Source organism: Ambystoma mexicanum, chromosome 10 (assembly GCF_040938575.1).
Source record: "Ambystoma mexicanum isolate Mex_15411 chromosome 10, UKY_AmexF1_1, whole genome shotgun sequence".
NCBI classification, from domain to species: Eukaryota; Metazoa; Chordata; class Amphibia; order Caudata; family Ambystomatidae; genus Ambystoma; species Ambystoma mexicanum.
The window spans coordinates 1,341,016,907-1,341,022,948 of record NC_090932.1 but is presented as its reverse complement, the minus strand read 5'-3'; positions in this window follow the sequence as shown (position 1 = coordinate 1,341,022,948).

Genomic DNA, 6,042 nt, shown 5'->3' with positions numbered 1-6,042 from the left:
GGCATAACTGGTGTTGTGCCATCCAAGCTTGGATAACCAAGTAGACCTCGTTCAAGGCCTTAGTGTCAGCCAAGTAGTCACCAGTGATGGGAATGAGTATCTGGGTGTCGTCAGCGTAGTTCGTATAGGAGACACCCAGATAGTCAAGTACATCAAAAAGTGGTTTTGTAAAGACGTTATAGAGCGTTGGTGACACACAAGAGCCCTGGGGGACGCCGCAATGAATCGGGGAAGGATCTGCAGCTGCAGATTGAGAGAAGACCCGCATAGATCTATTACTCAAGAATGATTTGATCCAGGCCGTGGCTGATGGTGAGAAATGGGCGGCCGAGTGAAGATGCTTGCATAGGATTTGGTGACTGACCAAGTCAAAGGCCGCAGAGAGGTCAAGTAGGAGTAATAAGGCAAGTTTGCCATTGTCCTTTAATACTTCGACCAGGGCCTTGCGTGGGCTGCCTCCCATAGTGCCACCACCTCCTGATGCAGCAGCAGAGGGTGAGCAGAATGACAGCAGTTCTCCCACAATGGCATAGCCGTGCAGGCCATGAGCCCAAGGAGGTATTTTTTTTTTCCGCAACATCCACGCAGGTGGGTGTTGGTGTGCACCCGGTCCTCGAACCTCCTGGGTGGCCTCCCCCAAACCCCCTGGCCCCCACATGGCAAATTTTGATTTTTGATTTTTTTTCCACAATGTGTTGCCTTGTGTGGCTCCCGTGGGCATCCACTGTATTCCGGCTGGACACATGCATGCTTGTCCTGAGTTTGGGTTAGATGCTTGGGTTCGTGAGACATACACCCCTTCTGCTTCCCGTTTCCATGGGCTTGCAAAGGGTGTGACCAAGTGACAGTTAATTAAATAGTGACGTTGGGCTCCCATGAGCTGTGTGGGCAGTCTGTAGTCAATACTGTGTAGACATCCCTAGTGGATATTGTTGTTGTATTGTACACTGCATGGTGTATTGATATGTGCTTGTGCATCCATGTCTTCCTCCTAATTTGCAGGTTCCTTCCTCATGTCTTCACAAGGCTGTCTACTTTGCAGATGCAGTTCATGTTGTATGCAGTACACTGAGACATTTGCATGGCAGCAACACTCTACAGTTGGAAGGGGTCGATGTGCTGGCGTATTCAGGTTGTAAGACTACCAATACCTGAACTTAGTACTGTCATGTTTTTGCATTTTTCCATGGTGTGTTGCAGCATTGTGTTGGTGGTAAGTGTTTGGTAATGTGTGCTGTTCGTTATACATTGCTGGGAGCATATTGTGTGTGGGCAGTTGCCATTAGGGACAGTGTACCTCGTGACACTTGTGTCAGGTCTTGGGCATTGCTTTGTTTGCTTTCACATTGCATGACATGCCATGGTGTGTTTGGTGGTGGAGCTGGGGAGGGGTTGGGTGACATGGCGCTGTTCTCATGTTGTATTTAGCAAGGGGGTAATGAATTTAGCAGCATAGATGTATGTCTTTTGATGACACAGCATTGGTGGTGTTTGGGTAGGTAGGGATGCACACATTGTAATACTTCCAGGCGACCAATCTCAGGCTGGTATGGTTGTGACAGTTGACCGTCCCTTATGTCATCATCATTGATTGTCAGCTGGTATGTACCAGGGCTGTGTGCACTCCACAGGGGTGTGATTTTATGTGAAGTAATTAGCCACCAGCTGCGTACGGGCTGCCTCACCACGTGCCCTTTCCCCTCCCATGCGCAGAGCGCGTGCATGTGGTTGGGGATGTGGGGGCACCACCATGTCCACCGCCAGGCCCCGGCGTGTTGCAACGTTGTGCGGGACACATGCTGCCACTATGATCCTGCACACTACTGGGGGAGCGTATAACAGCTGCTCACCAGAACGGTCAAGGGAGCGAAAGCGTGACTTGAGCACTCCGAATGTGCGCTCCACTATGCCCTGGGTTGCAATATGGGCTGTGTTGTATCTTACCTCGGGTGGCGTGGTGGGGTTCTGAATTGGCGTCATCATGTGGGTGCTCAGAGGGTAGGCACTGTCCCCTGGGGAGGTGGTGATGGGTATCATTAGTTTGGTTGTGACATTACTCAGTATCTGACATGCATGCATGTGCAGTGGCATTTATACTCACCAAGCAGACATGTATCGCCATGCCGCCCAGCTTATAGGTCCCGGATTAGGGTTGACATTCTGTAAATGAAACTGTCATGGGTGGACCCTGGATAGTTGGCATATACTGAGGTGATGATTCCCTTGGCATCACATACTACCTGCACGTTGATGGAATGGCAGTGCTTGCTTGGGGTTTCTATAGATGTGCTCAGATGCCCCGGGGGGGACGTAGAGCCGCATGGGTGCAATCAATGGCACCTAGCACTTTGAGGAATTGTGCCACCCCGTAGAAATCCTGGATGGCAGCCTGCCTTTCTGCAGGTGTTCTGGGCAGGTATATATGCCTGGGGACTGATGGGCGTGCAGTCATGATGGCCAACACCTGGTGTAGGCAGCGTGACTGCGTGGCCTGTGACACCCTCCCCCACTATTGCACTTGTCCGCTGAAATGATCCATGGCCAAGAAGTGCAGTACATTGAGGACCTTCTCCAGGGGGCTGAGTGCTTGGGAGCACAGGGTGGGTGATGTGAGGTCATCCTCCCACTCACTCACCAGGTCGAGTATTATGTGAGGTGGAAACCTGTACCTCCCATACACCTGGTAATGAGGACTCCAAAAAAGGCTGGTTCTGGGTGTAAAAATTCTGGGCCTGACTATCCTCCTCCTCCTTCTGCGGTATCCCACAACCACTGCTGCTAGGAACGGTATATTCATCTTGGCGTCTGAGCTTGTTTGTTGTTTGCGCGCACTTTTATGCTGCGCGGGTCCACGTATGCCTGCTTCCTGCTGGCGTACGTGTTTCCGGATTAGCGTGTCTTTTTTGGCGCATGCATTAGCCCCGTTCGATTCCATGAATTTGTGTTGTTGACGCACGTGTGGGCGTTCCGCGCATTTGCCTCCTGTACTTCCCCCGTGACACCCACATTTTCACGCGTTGTTCCCCATTCCGCGTGTTACGCCCCCTGTTCCGGCTACTTTTGTTGTGTGCGCTGCGCTATGTGCGCTTTCGCTGTGCGCTTAGCGCACAGTGTTTGGAGACGTGTGCGCCAGCGTGCGCCACGCAGGATTTTAGCGCACATCCAGGGATTTACACGCGCACAGACTTCCATGAATCGCTGTGCGCGGGTTTCGCTGCGATTTTCGCACTTGAGCTGCGATTCGCACACTTGCACCGAAAATTTCAGCGCACATTAATTCCATGAATCGGCCTGTATACCTGTTCGTACTGTCTGCAAGCAATATGGAACTGTTCTTAGAACACACTTGGTGTCCGCAATGTCTGCAAGTAACCAAAATGGGGGTGTCCTAAGGACACTATACCTGTCCTTACTTTCCGCAAGCAAGATGGAACTGTTCTTAGAACACATTTGGTGTCCAGATTGTCTGCAATTAGCAAACATCATGACTGTCCGCAACTGTCCGTTTCACGTGTGTCGGACTTTTAATTAGTTTGAGGACCTGAACACTGTCCATAGAACACCGGCGCACATGCGCACAACTGTTCCTACGCATTTGGTATCCTGCGGACACCCGTCCCATTCGCGGACGTGTTCGCGACATCATCATATGACCGCACCCACGCTGAGCGTGTGTCCTATTTGCGGACACTGTCCGGGTCCCCGAACATTTTAGAAATACTTTTTTGAACAATCCAAAGTTTTTTACAGTAATAATTCACCATTGCACATGGTCCCAGACAATGACCCTGGCTTTCTACATACTTTTTTGAACTTTTTGAGCCTTTTTCGGGTGTTCGATCTGTCAGCGGGTAGTGTGGGTGTCCTGGGAGCGCACACCAGCATCCCTATAAAAGGTCACACCCCAGAGCTCATCTTCATTCTGTCTTCCTACTATTGAAGATTACCTGCTTTTGCTGCCTTTGCTGTTGCATCATCAAACCTGATGGCATCCATGGCTGCTGTTGTTCCAGCTGGTGCAGCTTCTGCCTCAGCACCACCCCCACCACCTCCACCACCACCACTACCTCCCCAAGGGCCTGCATAGGGGAACAGGCGTGAGGATGTAGAGGAGGAGGATGAAGAGAATGAAGAGGATGAGGTAGTGGAATTCCCTACTTCCAGCACTCGCTGTGAGTCTTCGGTGTGGTGGTTGTTTACAATTCATGGTGATGTGCCAAAAGCATGTGCGAGCAAGGTCACCTGCAACCAGTGCAAAATGGTACTTAGTCATGGGAGGCCTGGTTCATACAGCTTTGGTACAACATCCATGAAGCAACACCTATGGTCGTTCCATGGTGGGGTCGTTCGCAAGGTTGTACCTTGTGATAAATGTAGTAGGTTGAGTTCCTCTACAATATCCTCTGTTTCTGAACCTGTCACCACAATAGACACTCCTGTGGAACAGAGCATCCCTCCAGCTACCTCACAGGCCATTCATGATGCTGTTGACCGTTATCTTTCGAGGGTCACAATATTGTGTATGTACTGCAACGCAGTACTCTGCACGGGGACAATCTGCAGAGTGCTTTCGATACTGCGGTTAAGGAGCACGAGAAGAACTGCCCACTACCTGAATAAGGCCCACCCTACATCTTCCTCTCTCCACCTGCCCTTTCTATCCCCGTGGTTGGTGTCCCTTCCTTACTCTCCTTTCACCTTCTTTCCTAGCGTGTCATGTGCAAAAAAACAAAAAAAAATGAAAACAACAAAAACCCAAAAAAACAAAAAGGTTCTTTTCAGAGCCGCCTTTCACAGTTTACAAATAGAAGTGGCAAATAAATGGAGTAGGGCCCTGTACATTTTTTTGGAGTCAGCGGACAGTCCGCAGACATTTATTTTTTGGGGGTACTGCCCTATCATAACCGTTGCACTTTTCTCTGGGAGGAAGTGGTGGCTCTGAAAATAGCCTTTTGGTGGTGTTAGTTTGCGTTTGAAAAACGTCAAATGGTGATGGCTGTAATTCTCAAAAAGGTTGCAATGCATTTGGTACATTTCTCAGTAAAATCTGATTGCCAGCATAAGTAAGATGGACTCTGTGAAAAATGTATGTGCTATGAAACATAATATTTTCATTGTGAAAAGAGGACATGCCAACATCTCTTAGAAAGGCACAAACAACCTTATTGACATTGCACCTTGCTTTCTCCATTTGTTAACCAAATGAAGAAGAATGCAGCCACATTTGTCTCTGCGCAATACGAGAAAAAAATACTTGGGAATTTTGAAACATGTCCATGACCTTCCCAAGTCCTTCTTTCATTGAAAATTGCAAAGAAATTCCAGACACATGTCCTAAACTTGTCCCTCCACAATGAATTATAATTATGTCTGGATGATGCTGTGTCTCCAAAGTAGCACAGAGAGGTACCAAGTCCAAAAACGTCATTCCACTCACTCCATGCCAGTGTACTTCCACATGAGGGAATCCAAGATCTGCAGCTACTACACAGCGTTCTGCATGCACCTCCAACCAATGTATCTATGAGTCTCCCAAAATCCAGATAATCTGTTTTCTAAAACACACAGCCATAGCTATCTGTTCTTCTCTCAGAAAAAGACTTCCTAACAAACTCTATTCTTTCTCATTTGCATACCTTCCACCCCACAATACCTGTATGTAACACGCAGTGTCCAGGGACAACTGCGGTGTTGGCGGACAAACCGTAATATCTGAGCGTGGTGAATTTAAATTTAAATAGTGTGCCCCATTTCCCCTTTGAGTTTGGCTCTGAAGAGAGCCATTTTTTGGGGGGGTTTTTTGCAGATGCTTGACAGACACCTGTTATTTTGTATTATTTTTTTTCTTCTTACTTTACTCCTAAAATCTTCACATAACCTTCTCCAAAGCAACCCTTACATTCCAAAACAGCATGGCATTTCCCGTAAAAGATAAAGAAATGCCATCTTCGTTAAAATAAACAGCATTACTGGAATCAATAATCTCATTATTACAGAAGAACATACCAGCTCTAAGAATGAAAACACACATGCCTTGGTTGA